Here is a 16,774-nt window from a genome sequence, read left to right as displayed (position 1 = left end):
GTTTAACTGCAACATCTAAAAGATTAACACAGTCAATTTCAGGTGTTAGCGACCCGTGTTAATTGTATAATCTAGCAGTCCCCCATACTGTATGGAGAGGGCTCAGCCATTATGATTCTGCACTTTACTGTGACAGTGCTCAATGCTAAGGTGCAAGGAGCAAAAGAAGTCAGGAATACATGTAATTTGAGTACCTCGTACCTTATGGAAGTGTTTCCCGAATGCATTAAAAATATGCAACGTAGTTGATATTGCTGACGACACGTTCGTCCCCAAAATAACTACATTTACTGCTGTGGTCAGATGAAAGTTAGAAACTTTTAGTTCCTTAAAGGGAATCTATTACTAGGAGACACACTTTTAACACCATCCCCAAGAGGTCTTGTATAAAAAATAGGTTTTACAGAAAAAAAGATATGTTACATAGTACCTTTCAATGCCATGTGCTCTGTGACTAAGCATTCATCCCCTCGGAGTGGCAATAGAGGAGCAGTTTACCCTTCCATGTGTCTTTTTCAAATATATAAATATATGTTACATAGTATCTTTCAATGCCATGTGCTCTGTGACTAAGCATTCATCCCCTGGGAGTGGCTATAGAGGAGCAATTTACCCCCCATGCTTGGGAAACCACTCCTCCATGTGTCTTTTTCAAATATATGAAAATGGAAATAACCCTGCTTAGCAACACCCCCTGCTCCTCTATAGCTCCTCCCAGGTGACAAGTGCCTAGTCACAGAGCACATGGTATTGAAAGGTACTATATAACATTTTTTTTCTGCAAAACTTATTTTGTATACAAAATCTTTCTGGGAGTGTATATACTAGCTCTGTAAGGGGGTGCTAAAAATGGGTCTCATGGTGACAGGTTCCCTTTAATAGTTGGGAACTGAAGTATCCTCTAAAAAAGGGTCTCCATAGCCAGTATGAACAGTGCAGCAATGTGTGTTTATGATGTTATTGTTTGTTGTTAAATCATAAATGAAAAATTCTGTGTAAATTACGGAACCAACAAGATACTAAAATTTTACTTTTTGTATTTAAAAAGAGGGATAAGTTGTATCAGTATTGTCTTATGAGACAAATTTTGAGTAGCTGTTACACCATGTTACTGGAAGCTCCTACAGGATCTAGAGTTTAGCTCCACCTACTTACAACAGATTGAGTACTGCTCCTATGTAGTCAGTGATGTACGAATAAAATAAGACTGACATAGATAAGTGTACGGTATATGTGTATCTGATGTTTGGAGAGTCTAAGAACTTGAGGGTATTTTTTGTCACTGACTGAGACAACACTGATACAATTCATCCCTCATATAATAAAGTAAAATTTTAGTATCTTGTTGGTTTCGTAATTTACAGTGAATTATTCATAATAACAATGGAATTTATTATCAGATTAAGTCAGTGAATTGATGTAAAATAATAAATAAAAGGTGTTTAGAAGAAAAAGAAACTTTAAGAATCTATTGCTCTGGTCCACTTTGGTTTCACACGTTCGCTTATAAACTCCCATTTGTATGCTATACTTTACAATACACCTGGTCTAAATTTATTAGCTTTAAAGTTTTTTTTTTGGAAAGGCAACAGCAGTGTCAGTTCAGATGATATTTTTTATTTTTTTTGTCTTAGCATTGGTTGTATTACTGAAAGATTATCTGTGTGAAGAAGTTATTTTTTAATATTTACTTCAATATAAACTAGCAAAGAGTAGTTGCTTTACATAATTCATGTTATTACTTTTTAAATCTAAAATATCCTCTTTTTTATGAGAAGATCTACACCTTATTTCTTGAATAAAAATACATTAATACCAATCATTTATATTATGGGCTGTTGAAGAAGTTTAGGGTGAATTGATTTTCCTCTGAATAGGTCCAAAAAAAACCCCTTGAAATCTCACTTTAATTATGTTCGATTAAAATTCAGACCTATACAAGAGAAATGTTGTAAGCTTGTAATTAGGTGAAACCCAAAGGTGATGTTTAATGAGTCTCGGGCTAAACAAATATTCTGCTGCCTAATTACAATTTGCCAATATTAAGAACTCTAATGGACTTCACAATCTCCTCAATAAAATGCTCATAAGGTATTTTACTTTCTATTAATTTGTTTTATTCATTTGACTACTGCTGACTTTACATAAAATAAGATTGTGCTAATAAGAGGTTTCATACAATTGTTTTAATAAAGTTGTAATGACGTTTGTTACAAATAAACCGCCATTTAATAAAGAGTATATGCATGCCAATTTATGACGTTGTCCATATCAGTATTGTCTTTAGTGCCTTACATTCTTAATATATAGGAAACCAATCATAGTACAATGTTTGTTTTTCAAACAGAGTCCTGAACATAATACAGTAATACATTTATTCACAGTTCTGATATTTATTTATTTATTTTATTTATTCATCAAACAGGTGATCAGGGCTGGGGTAAGTCAAAACGGAACAAATACACTTTTTCTAATCTCAGGCCTGCACCTGACTGAAAGTTCCAAGGTGTCATGGAGCCAGCTTTAGCCATTAAGTGGCTTCCTCAGACACTGTATGTCACTTTTGATTTCAAGGCGACTTCATTTCCCATCTATGCCCTGGTTCAAGAAGTCTGTTCATTGGATAAAGCTAATCCCATGACCCCCTTAAAGGCAATCTGTCAGCAGAAAAATACCTATTAAACAACTACCAGTATGTTGTCAAGCAGCTGAACACCTTCAATATCAATTTATTTCATGGCCCAGTGTGGTGACATCATCCAGAAAATCAACTATGAACTGAGATGTAAATTGGTAAATAAAGTCAAGGAGGTGTAGATTTAAACTGAATTCAAGATTTTCCTTTCTCCGCCTCCTTGACTTTATTCTACCAATTTACATTTTACTTCAAAGTTGATTTTATCTCGGTGATGGAACTATGCTGGGCTATGAAAGAAACATAATCTAGAAGATGTTAAGCTGTTAGACAACATACTGGTAGTAGTCTTAGTACTCACTGTCCATATATTTCTACTAGTCAATTCAATGCATTCATTTACTGCCTAACACACAGGTTTGGGTTATTTAGTTTTGACAAAATATTGGTAAATGGAAATTTTATTACAATCTGAAACTATTTGAATGGACACTATACAGATTATCCCTGTTATCTCTTTAATCTATGGCCCATAACAAAGACAATAAAGTGCCCAAAATGTTGTGATAGCTGATTATACATGTACATAAAGTACTTAGGTACTTTAGGGTTTTTTTGGTACCGTATACCCCATTTATTCAGCTTTTTATGGTTACCTTGTTTTGCAGAATATAAAACTCATTTGTTGAAATGTGCTTGTTTTTGTAACACCATGTTCTAAAAGACATAACATTTTAATTTTTTTTAAATACAAACAGTTTTAGGGCTTGTTTTTTGCAGGAGGAGCTGTACTTTTTATTGGTATCATGTAAGGGTAAATGTTACTTTTTGATCACTTTTTAATCTTTTTAATGAGGTTGGATGTGATATCATAATTTTTGTGTTTTTTTTATTTTTAGGGTGTTAACCATACAAGTTTAATAAAAATTTCATTTTATTCTACAGGTTGTTACAGGCGTGGTGATACCCAATATGTTGTGTTTTGTGGTGATTTTCAGTTTTTTCAATGTAAACTTAGATTTTTATATGTGATGGGGCATTAGGGGATCTTTACTCTTTTATTTTATATTTTCTTTATTTACACATTAAAAAAAATACTGTTCTACTTTGATCACTTGTTCAATGTAATATACTGCAATACTAATGTACTGGAGTATATTACCTTAGTTAGTCTATGCATTCTGTATAGGCTGACAGGCACTTACTGACGGCATTCCTAGGGACCTTCATAGAACCCCATGGCTGCCATGGAAGCAGTCGGCATCTCTGTGCAGAATGCCAATCTGCCAGGTGAGTATGGGGGCTCTGCTCCTTAGACGCCACTGTCACTTTGACTGCAGCGTCTAACTGGTGAAACAGGCAGGCTGTCACACACATCATGGAGACGTACATGTGCAGCAATTTTCCCACGTACATGTACTTCATAATGTGCTATGGGGTTAAATCAAAAATATCAAATGTTCTTGGAAAAAAAAAAAGAATTGATAGGATTTTTAGCAAGGGATTGATCGTGGTGGTCAAATTTTACTTTTTCCCTACTGATCATCTTGTCAATTGTTGGTAGATGTCTTTATTCAACCTTACCTACCCTGATACATTGCTTTAAAGGTGTCTAAGGATATCAATAAAGTATTAGTCAACTGTAGATCCCTGTAATTTTAATCAGGTGGCCATTGATATTGTTCCAATGTGATCATGAGCAGAGCAAAATCCAAAAAACGCCAGTAATGGAAAGTATACAATAAAACATTTACATTTCAACATTTTTTAAAATTTGTTTTCTATGTGTTTAAATATTTTTAACCTATCTACAATTTATATGCATGACCTTAAATATAGCTTCACTACAATTTAAAACCTTAGACCTACAACTACAGCTTAGTTTTCACATTAAAAGATCTTGGCAGCAGGCAATGGATTAAAGTAATTCAAGTGCAAATTGTAGTGGGTGTATTGTAACATAATGTAAGACTTACAGGTCTTATTGAAGGAGAAAAAAGTTTCAATACAGCAAATAAAAATTGTCATCTTCACATATATCTGTCTATAAAAAGGGTGCATGGAAATTAAAGCACATTCTCAATTTAAAAAAAAAAGATTATCTCTGGTTATACTGTGGGTGAAATAATGGATGGAACATGTCACCAATTTTGCAAGTAAATATATTTTTAAAAGTGCTATTGACATAAAATTCAAATCCAATTGCTTGTTAAAGAAATCAAACCATAGGTCCACATAAATTCAAATATGAATAAAAATAGAGGGGAGGGTGTTGAACACATCGAGACAGAGAGGTGCATGAATTCCATGGAAGTCATGTCACCAGCTGAACTCTATCAGCTAATGTTTTAATAATATTCCCCTGTTGTGAGAAAAAAAAAAATTATAAAAACTGGATGAGACCACAGCTAACCAAATCATTCAGGATCACAACAGGAGCGCTTTGCCAGGAGAAAAGATTAATTTGGTAGTAAGGGAAATAATACAGAAATTGTAATGGCCCATGGGTCAAACCTATACAACCCTTGCAATTTAGTAGAGTATGGCCAACTCATTTATACCAATCTGGGTGATGTTTTCTATGCTCAGCCTAGTTATTTCTTAGTATTTCCATGTTATTCATATAATTGTTGTTTCTGGTATTGTAGCTTTTATTACTATCTGCCTGAAGGAAAGGGTTAAAGTTCTCTTTAAAGTTTTTCTCTTCAGTGAAATCAGCAATTGCTTAGAAGATGGGATTTCCCCTCAGAGTGAGAGATTATAAATGCTCCCCCTGGCTGGACTTCCAGAGCGTTCTGAGGTTTTCGTAAATCAGTGAACATTTTTATTTCTGCAGAGACTTGCAGCCTGCTGCTCTTGTCTGCTTCTGGCTTCCCCTCCATCAGGCCTACAGCTCTGCCTCTCCACAGAGCTTACCTAATTTAGCTGCCCAAGCAGCTCAACCATTCTTCAGCCCCATTCTTCAGCTGCCTAAGCTGTGAGCTACACCCAAACTGCATCCAAACGCCCGCTACCTTGTAGACAAAGCAGGAAGTACCTTTCTACCTCAGCCCATTACCTGTTGGAAGTCTGCTAAATAAAAAGACTTTGAGTTTTTAAATGCATTAACCCCTGTCTCCATGTGTTATCCATGGCCTCCAATATCATCCTGAACCTCAACCTTCTCCAGAAATCCCTTCACTATACGTCCTTTCACTACATTGCAGCTTCTCCCTCTTCTTGCATCTCCTAGCTAGCCCTGCCTGGCATGAAGGTGGATGTTACACCTGGTCCAAGGTACCCACGACACTGCATCATGCCAGTCACTCAGGTACTAGGGAATCCAGCTGTCCCAACACCAAAAGGTCAGGCCCTGGTGCGAGGACGTAGCAAAATCACCAAATAATACAGAGTCATCAAAAACATAATTTTTTATCATTCTTACGTTTAATTACTCTAATAAATCATTGTTCACCATTAATACTTTTAATGATTCCTAAAATGTGGGAATTTTTATGAAACTGCAATTGCTGGAGATACATTTTTTGTAAGCAATACCTGGTTCAACCAATAACTTAGAAAACCAAGGTGAACCAAAAAATCATCTCATGTCTGGATTATGGCCACAACAGTAAACATTGTTGGGGCTATAATCCAGAAGTGGAAAGAAAATAATTTCACCATAAACTGGTCATAAACAGGGCAATAATCAAATGCCAAAGACTGGCTTGGCACAGAAAGACATGGAATCAGCAGATGGAATTGTTTCAAAACAATAACTAATTCACTCTACCTCCATGGTCTGTATATACGCTCACTCAGCATGATTCCACTGGTGTAAAAAACGCATGTTCAAGCATTTCAAGTTTGCAAAACAACTGTAAGACAAGTCTGTGAAATAGTGGGAGAATATTGTCTGATGAGATGAGGCCAATGTGAACTCTTTGAATGCAACAATACACACCATTTATGGAGCACTGTATAAGCACCATGCTAATAGTGATGTAGTTTGGATGGGGCACATCATATTGTGTGGCTGTTCTGCATATGGCAATGGCAAACTTCATATATTTGAAGGCAGGATGAATGGCAAAATGTACAGAGACATTCCTGATAAAAATAGGCTGTAGAGATGAGCGAGCACTAAAATGCTCGGGTACTCGTTATTTGAGACAAACTTTTCCCGATGCTCGAGTGCTCGTTTCGAGTAACGAGCCCCATTGAAGTCAATGGGAGACTCGAGCATTTTTCAAGGGGACCAAGGCTCTGCACAGGGAAGCTTGGCCAAACACCTGGGAACCTCAGAAAAGGATGGAAACACCACGGAAATGGACAGGAAACAGCAGGGGCAGCATGCATGGATGCCTCTGAGGCTGCTTAATCGCACCATTATGCCAAAATTATGGGCAACAGCATGGCCATGACAGAGTGACCGAATGAGGCTAGATAGCATCTAAAACATCCAATAATTGACCCTGACACTATAGGGGACGGCATGCAGAGGCAGCGGCAGCGGCAGCAGCGGCAGGCTAGAGAGTGTCATGGCAACATACCCTAAATGGACTCAGGCTTCAAACCAATGGGTGGCAGAGAGGAACCAAAGGAGGTGAGCAAGAAGCGCTCAAATAATATCGGTACATGATAAAAGTTTGCCAGTATATTTTGTGGATTACACAGCAGGGTGGCGACAAAGTTAACATGGAAGCCATGAAAACAATCCAAAATTCTGCCTGACACAGCTCGTTTGATAAGGGGACCATGTATGGAGGCAGTGAACTAGTAGTAGATTAAAGGTGCTGCAGTTAAAACTATGTTAGTTGGATCTTGGCATGGAGCTGGCGCTCCGCTGCCAGGCAAGCTTTCGCCAATCCAAGCCCCTGTCTCTAGGCTACTCCCCAAACAGCACTTCTAAGAACCTTTTGTATAAGATCAAGTGTAGTAGCGTTCTTATAAGTTTGGGATATGGCGGGTGAGGGGAATGTAAACAGATGCGCAAGAAGCGCTGAAATAATATCCGTAAATGAAAAAAGTTTTCCAGTATATTTTGTGGCTTACACAGCACGGTGGCGACAAAGTTAACAAGTTTGATGTGGAATGCCCTGTAATAGCTCTTGGGCGGTGTGCCTTTTATCACCTAGGCTCAGCAGTTTGAGCACCACCTGCTGTCGCTTAGCGACGGCACTGCTGCTGTGCCTAGAGCTACCGACTGATGGCGTCATGCCCACGGATGGTAATTCGGAGGAGGAGGAGGTGGAGGAGGGGTGGGAGGAGGAGGAGGCATAGTAGGCCTGAAACACATGGACCGAGGTAGGCCCCGCAATCCTCTGCGTCGGCAGTATATGACCAGCCCCAGGGTCAGACTCGGTCCCAGCCTGCACCAAGTTAAGTGTAGTAGCGTTCTTATAAGTTTGGAATATGGCGGGTGAGGGGAATGTAAACAGATGCGCAAGAAGCGCTGAAATAATATCTGTAAATGGTAAAAGTTTGCCAGTATATTTTGAGGATTACACAGCAGGGTGGCGACAAAGTTAACAAGTTTGTTGTGGAAGCCATGAAAACAACCCAAAATTCTGCCTGACACAGCACGTTTGATAAGGCGGCCATGTATGGAGGCAGTGAACTAGTAGTAGATTAAAGGTGCTGCAGTTAAAACTATGTTAGTTGGTTCTTGGCATGGAGCTGGCGCTCCGCTGCCAGGCGAGCTTTCGCCAATCCAAGCCCCTGTCTCTAGGCTACTCCCCAAACAGCACTTCTAAGAACCTTTTGTATAAGATCAAGTGTAGTAGCGTTCTTATAAGTTTAGGATATGGCGGGTAAGGGGAATGTAAACAGATGCGCAAGAAGCGCTGAAATAATATCCGTAAATGGTAAAAGTTTGCCAGTGTATTTTGTGGATAACACAGCAGGGTGGCGACAAAGTTAACAACTTTGATGTGGAATCCATGAAAAAAACCCAAATTTCGGCCTGACACACCTCGTTTGATAAAGGGACGATGTATGGAGGCAGCTATATGGACGACTTTTGGAGGTAGCAATGGAGACAACGTGTGGAGGCTGCTATGGAGACAATTCAATTTGGATAGTGCCTGTATGTGGCAGTCCAAAAAAGTTTTCAAACCAGAGAAGCAGGTAGGTGGCCCTCCAGAAAAATGGAATAGATTGAGTGCCTGTATGTGGCAGTCCAAAAAAGTTTTCAAACCAGAGGAGCAGGTAGGTGGCCCTCCAGAAAAATTGAATAGATTGAGTGCCTGTATGTGGCAGTCCAAAAAAGTTTTCAAACCAGAGGAGCAGGTAGGTGGCCCTCCAGAAAAATTGAATAGATTGAGTGCCTGTATGTGGCAGTCCAAAAAAGTTTTCAAACCAGAGGAGCAGGTAGGTGGCCCTCCAGAAAAATGGAATAGATTGAGTGCCTGTATGTGGCAGTCCAAAAAAGTTTTCAAACCAGAGGAGCAGGTAGGTGGCCCTCCAGAAAAATTGAATAGATTGAGTGCCTGTATGTGGCACTCCCAAAAATTGTTTAAAACAGAGGACCGGGTCGGTGGCCCTCCATAAAAATTAAATGCATAAAGTACTATAGCTAGAGCCAGTGGGCCCTGTCAAAAAATAGCCAGTTTCCTCTGCTTTACTGTACAAAGAGGAGGAGAAGGAGGAAAATGAGGAGGAGGAGGAGTGGATAAATTATTCAGGTTGAGCTTCCTTCACCTGGTGGAGATTGGAAATTAGGAGAAATCCAGGCTTTATTCATCTTGATAAGCGTCAGCCTGTCAGCGCTGTCAGTCGACAGGCGTGTACGCTTATCGGTGATGATGCCACCAGCTGCACTGAAAACCCGCTCGGACAAGACGCTAGCGGCAGGGCAGGCAAGAACCTCCAAGGCGTACAGCGCCAGTTCGTGCCACATGTCCAGCTTTGAAACCCAGTAGTTGTAGGGAGCTGTGTGATCATTTAGGACGATGGTATGGTCAGCTACGTACTCCCTCACCATCTTTCTGTAAAGATCAGCCCTACTCTGCCGAGACTGGGGACAGGTGACAGTGTCTTGCTGGGGTGACATAAAGCTGGCAAAAGCCTTGTAAAGCGTACCCTTGCCAGTGCTGGACAAGCTGCCTGCTCGCCTACTCTCCCTCGCTACTTGTCCCGCAGAACTACGCACTCTGCCGCTAGCGCTGTCAGAAGGGAAATACTGTTTCAGCTTGTGCACCAGGGCCTGCTGGTATTCATGCATTCTCATACTCCTTTCCTCTCCAGGGATGAGAGTGGAAAGATTTTGCTTGTACCGTGGGTCCAGAAGAGTGAACACCCAGTAATCGGTGCTGGAATAAATTCTTTGAACGCGAGGGTCACGGGATAGGCAGCCTAGCATGAAATCTGCCATATGCGCCAGAGTACCAACGCGTAAGAATTCACTCCCCTCACTGGCCTGACTGTCCATTTCCTCCTCCTTCAACTCCTCCAACTCCTCTTCTTCTGCCCATATACGCTCAACAGTGAAGAACTCAACAATGGTCCCCTCTTGTGTCTCGCCAACATTCTCCTCCTCTTCCTCCTCATCCTCCTCCACCTCCACCTCCTCCGATATGCGCTGAGAAACAGACCTAAGGGTGCTTTGGCTATCAACAAGGGAATCTTCTTCCCCCGTCTCTTGTGAGGAGCGCAAAGCTTCCGACTTCATGCTGACCAGAGAGTTTTTCAACAGGCCAAGCAGCGGGATGGTGAGGCTGATGATGGCGGCATCGCCACTGACCATCTGTGTTGACTCCTCAAAGTTACTCAGCACCTGACAGATATCAGACATCCACGTCCACTCCTCATTGTAGACTTGAGGAAGCTGACTGACCTGAATACCAGTTCTGGTGGAAGTTGACATCTGGCAGTCTACAATCGCTCGGCGCTGCTGGTAAACTCTGGATAACATGGTCAGTGTTGAATTCCACCTCGTGGGCACGTCGCACAACAGTCGGTGAGCGGGCAGTTGGAGGCGGCGCTGCGCTGCCCTGAGAGTGGCAGCATCTGTGCTGGACTTCCTGAAATGCGCACAGATGCGGCGCACCTTCGTGAGCAAATCAGACAGATTGGGGTATGTCTTGAGGAAACGCTGAACTATCAGATTTAACACATGGGCCAGGCATGGCACATGTGTCAGTCTGCCGAGTTGCAGAGCCGCCACCAGGTTACGGCCGTTGTCACACACAACCATGCCTGGCTTCAGGTTCAGCGGTGCCAGCCACAGATCAGTCTGCGCCGTGATGCCCTGTAATAGTTCTTGGGTGGTGTGCCTTTTATCGCCTAGGCTCAGCAGTTTGAGCACCGCCTGCTGTCGCTTAGCGACGGCACTGCTGCTGTGCCTAGAGCTACCGACTGATGGCGCCATGCCCACGGATGGTCGTTCGGAGGAGGAGGTGGAGGAGGGGTGGGAGGAGGAGGAGGCATAGCAGGCCTGAAACACCTGGACCGAGGTAGGCCCCGCAATCCTCGGCGTCGGCAGTATATGACCAGCCGCAGGGTCAGACTCGGTCCCAGCCTCCACCAAGTTAACCCAATGTGCCGTCAGCGATATATAGTGGCCCTTCCCGGCAGCACTCGTCCACGTGTCCGTGGTCAGGTGGACCTTGTCAGAAACGGCGTTGGTCAGGGCACGGATTATGTTGTCTGACACGTGCTGGTGCAGGGCTGGGACGGCACATCGGGAAAAGTAGTGGCGGCTGGGGGGGGCGCCGCCATGAGGCTGCGAAAGGCCTCGGTCTCTACTAGCCTATAGGGCAGCATCTCCAGGCTTAGCAATCTGGTGATGTGCACATTAAGGGCTTGGGCGTGCGGGTGGGTTGCACTATATTTGCGTTTCCGCTCCAGCGTCTGGGGTATGGAGAGCTGAACGCTGGTGGATGCTGTGGAGGATCGTGGAGGCGACGATGGGGTTTTTGTGGCAGGGTCCTGGGCAGGGGGCTGACTATCAGCTGACACAGGGGAAGGAGCAGTGGTGTGCACGGCCGGAGGTGAACGCGCTTGTTGCCACTGAGTGGGGTGTTTAGCATTCATATGCCTGCGCATACTGGTGGTAGTTAAGCTATTAGTGGTGGAACCCCTGCTGATCCTGGTTTGGCAAATGTGGCACACCACAGTCCGTCGGTCATCCGGTGTTTCCTTAAAGAACCTCCAGACTTCTGAAAATCTAGCCCTCGCCGCAGGAGCCCTCGCCACGGGAGCTTCACTAGTTGACACATTTGGCGCTGATGCACCAGCTCTGGCCCTGCCTCTCCGTCTGGCCCCACCACTGCCTCTTCCAACCTGTTCTGGTCGAGGACTCTCCTCCATCTCAGAAGCACTGTGTTCACCCGGCCTCTCAACCCAGCTTGGGTCTGTCACCTCATCATCCTCCGATCCCTCAGTCTGCTCCCCCCTCGGACTTCCTGCCCTGACAACAACTTCCCCACTGTCTGACAACCGTGTCTCCTCATCGTCGGACACGTCTTTACACACTTCTTCCAGTATGTCAACAAGGTCATCATCACCCACAGACTGCGACTGGTGGAAAACCTGGGCATCGGAAAATTGCTCAGCAGCAACCGGACAAGTGGTTTGTGACTGTGGGAAGGGTCCAGAAAACAGTTCCTCAGAGTATGCCGGTTCAAATGGCAAATTTTGCTGGGAGGGGGCAGACTGGGGGGGAGGAGGCTGAGGTGCAGGAGCTGGAGGAGTGCCGATTTCGGTGACATGGGTGGACTGCGTGGAAGACTGACTGGTGGACAAATTGCTCGAAGCATTGTCGGCAATACACGACATCACCTGTTCGCACTGTTCTGGCCTCAACAGTGCTCTACCAAGAGTCCCAGTAACTTCAGACATGAACCTAGGGAGTGTAGCTCTGCGGCGTTCCCCTGCTCCCTCATAAGCAGGTGGTGTCTCACCCCGCCCAGGACCACGGCCTCTGACCCCTGCAGTAGTTGGACGCCCACGTCCCCGCCCTCGTCCTCTACCCCTAGCCCTCGGGTTAAACATTTTGAAAATGAGAGTTATAACTTTAATTTTTTTTTTTACTTTTTTTTGTGTTTTTTTTTTTTTTTGTGTTTTTTAGTTTTTAAAACCAAACGATGCTATCCTATTGCTATGGCTATTTTCTAGCCAAGTATGAAAGCACACTGCTATGCCAGATGAGATGACACTGAGTTATTAAAAAAATAAACGTAAAATAAAAAAGGAAATGGCAGACTGTGCCTAATTGAAATCCAACCCCGGGCCCTAATAAATTTTCCCACTTCGGTCTTTGCGATGGATATGTGCGTCACTAAGCGCAAAACACAGTGGTCGCAAGTCTCACTCCAAATTGCTCACAATTTGCTAGTAGATGCACTGCAGCAACTACAGCCACCAGCAGATCAACCAGAAATCAAATATATATAACGCTACTGTAGGCGTAAGTAAGCCGTTTGGATTCTCCTATGGCTATTTTCTAGCCAAGTATTAAAGCACACTACTATGCCAGATGAGATGACGCTGAGTTATGAAAAAAATAAACGTAAAATAAAAAAGGAAATGGCAGACTGTGCCTAATTGAAATCCAACCCCGGGCCCTAATAAATTTTCCCACTTCGGTCTTTGCGATGGATATGTGCGTCACTAAGCGCAAAACACAGTGGTCGCAAGTCTCACTCCAAATTGCTCACAATTTGCTAGTAGATGCACTGCAGCAACTACAGCCACCAGCAGATCAACCAGAAATCAAATATATATAACGCTACTGTAGGCGTAAGTAAGCCGTTTGGATTCTCCTATGGCTATTTTCTAGCCAAGTATTAAAGCACACTACTATGCCAGATGAGATGACGCTGAGTTATGAAAAAAATAAACGTAAAATAAAAAAGGAAATGGCAGACTGTGCCTAATTGAAATACAACCCTTGGCCCTAATAAATTTTCCCACTTCGGTCTTTGCGATGGATATGTGCGTCACTAAGCGCAAAACACAGTGGTCGCAAGTCTCACTCCAAATTGCTCACAATTTGCTAGTAGATGCACTGCAGCAACTACAGCCACCAGCAGATCAACCAGAAATCAAATATATATAACGCTACTGTAGGCGTAAGTAAGCCGTTTGGATTCTCCTATGGCTATTTTCTAGCCAAGTATTAAAGCACACTACTATGCCAGATGAGATGACGCTGAGTTATGAAAAAAATAAACGTAAAATAAAAAAGGAAATGGCAGACTGTGCCTAATTGAAATACAACCCCGGGCCCTAATAAATTTTCCCACTTCGGTCTTTGCGATGGATATGTGCGTCACTAAGCGCAAAACACAGTGGTCGCAAGTCTCACTCCAAATTGCTCACAATTTGCTAGTAGATGCACTGCAGCAACTACAGCCACCAGCAGATCAACCAGAAATCAAATATATATAACGCTACTGTAGGCGTAAGTAAGCCGTTTGGATTCTCCTATGGCTATTTTCTAGCCAAGTATTAAAGCACACTACTATGCCAGATGAGATGACGCTGAGTTATGAAAAAAATAAACGTAAAATAAAAAAGGAAATGGCAGACTGTGCCTAATTGAAATACAACCCTTGGCCCTAATAAATTTTCCCACTTCGGTCTTTGCGATGGATATGTGCGTCACTAAGCGCAAAACACAGTGGTCGCAAGTCTCACTCCAAATTGCTCACAATTTGCTAGTAGATGCACTGCAGCAACTACAGCCACCAGCAGATCAACCAGAAATCAAATATATATAACGCTACTGTAGGCGTAAGTAAGCCGTTTGGATTCTCCTATGGCTATTTTCTAGCCAAGTATTAAAGCACACTACTATGCCAGATGAGATGACGCTGAGTTATGAAAAAAATAAACGTAAAATAAAAAAGGAAATGGCAGACTGTGCCTAATTGAAATACAACCCCGGGCCCTAATAAATTTTCCCACTTCGGTCTTTGCGATGGATATGTGCGTCACTAAGCGCAAAACACAGTGGTCGCAAGTCTCACTCCAAATTGCTCACAATTTGCTAGTAGATGCACTGCAGCAACTACAGCCACCAGCAGATCAACCAGAAATCAAATATATATAACGCTACTGTAGGCGTAAGTAAGCCGTTTGGATTCTCCTATGGCTATTTTCTAGCCAAGTATTAAAGCACACTACTATGCAAGATGAGATGACACTGAGTTATTAAAAAAAGAAACGTAAAATAAAAAGAAACTGGCAGACTGTGCCTAATTGAAATCAAACCCCTAATAAATTTTCCCACTTTGGTGTTTGAGGTGGATATGTGTGTCACTAAGAGCTAAACACAACGGTAGCAAGTCCCCCTGCTAATTCCTCACAATATGGTACTAGCTGCACTACTAGTACCAGCAAGCCCAGCCACAAGCAAATAAAAAAAAAAAGTATAACGTTATTGTAGCCCTAAGAAGGGCTGTTGGGTTGTTGTAGAATCACTCCTGCCTAACAGTAAGCTAATAGAACACCCTAACGCTTTCCCTGACCAGCAGCAGCTCTCTCCCTAGCGGCATCCAGACAGAGAATGATCCGAGCAGCGCGGGCAGCGGCTAGTCTATCCCAGGGTCACCTGATCTGGCCAGCCAACCACTGCTATCGACGTGTAAGGGTACCACGTCATGCTGGGTGGAGTGCAGAGTCTCCTGGCTTGTGATTGGCTCTGTTTCTGGCCGCCAAAAAGCAAAACGGCGGGAGCTGCCATTTTCTCGAGCGGGCGAAATACTCGTCCGAGCAACGAGCAGTTACGAGTACGCTAATGCTCGATCGAGCATCAAGCTCGGACGAGTATGTTCGCTCATCTCTAATAGGCTGCCATCCACCAGGATTATGAAAATTAAATAATAATGGGCAATTTAACTCAATAACTCAATAATTACAATGACACAAGCAATGAAATTCTCAATCAGAAAAACAAAATAACCTAAATCCAAAAGAACTAAAGCCCTGATGTCAGAAGTATCCGAATTGACTACTTCTGCATCTTTCTTGTTCCTTTTATTTTGGTGGTTCTGTAGATCAGTTTTCCTGCTTGGGAACCAGACCTGAATGTTATATTCTGTAAGGGGCTATTTGAGTCGGCAGCCTCTTTGATCTGGTTGTGTGTTTCAGGTGCCAACTTAAGTGACAGTTGGCCAAACCAATTGGCTACAGGGGTGGTTTCACTCCAGCTTGTTTAACATACCTGTTTCTGTAATTCATTTTGTTTTTTTGGTTCCTTGAGATACTCTGCGGTGTTTGTGCTGTAATTCTTAACTTTTGTCTGAACCTTGATTACTCTTCTGCCTTATGATTTTGTACCTCTTCACCTCTTGTTTATTGACTCATTTGTTTGACTTTGCTTTGTTGTCAGCCTTGTTTCTGCTTGTCTTTCTGTACTCTGCACTAATTACGGTTTAATTGAATGGATGAATGGGTCAAAATTACAGTGATGTTTTATTAATATAGTTGGCATCTTAAAGCTGTCATCACCAGCACAGACTTTTGTACACTGCATTAAATACATTTGAGTAAGCATGCTCAATACTTTTTTTCTGTGTCATTTTTTATTATTACACATAATTTATAAACATCTATTGTGTGATTTCTTTTCCAGTGTGGAGCTGGAGAAGTTTTCATGACAATAGCAACTTTAGAAATATATTAACTTAGAAAATTGGATAAGTGGTTCATGCTTTTTTACCTGCTGCATATATATATATATATATATATATATATATATATATATATATATATATACATACATATTTATATATTGTATTGTATTGTATATTTATACATACACGTCCGTATTTTGGAGCCAGGATAGCTGCATTACTTGCAGTTAGTTTATAGCCACCATAAAGGTCATGGTGATCTCCCACCATGATGACCAAAATGCCTCAAATATAAATATAATTCAAAATAGACAGGATATTTCCAGAGCTGATACAAAGATCTTCTATGGGCATCCCTGGTTCATTCCATGCTGCAATTGAGAATGAAGAGAGTGAAAACCCTAAGCCTCCCGAAGAGCAGGGACAAAAAGCCCCAGTGCACCTGATCTGCTAATACATAGGGTGTTGAACACCTCATGGATATCTAAAGAGAGCAGCATAGCATCTGTCTTTGGTCACACAGATGAAGCAGGTGAGCTATATTGTGAGCATTTATAAGATATCTGTCAGTGAGGCT

This window comes from Engystomops pustulosus, chromosome 2 (assembly GCF_040894005.1).
Source record: "Engystomops pustulosus chromosome 2, aEngPut4.maternal, whole genome shotgun sequence".
Classification (NCBI taxonomy): Eukaryota; Metazoa; Chordata; class Amphibia; order Anura; family Leptodactylidae; genus Engystomops; species Engystomops pustulosus.
This window is presented reverse-complemented; position numbering follows the sequence as displayed.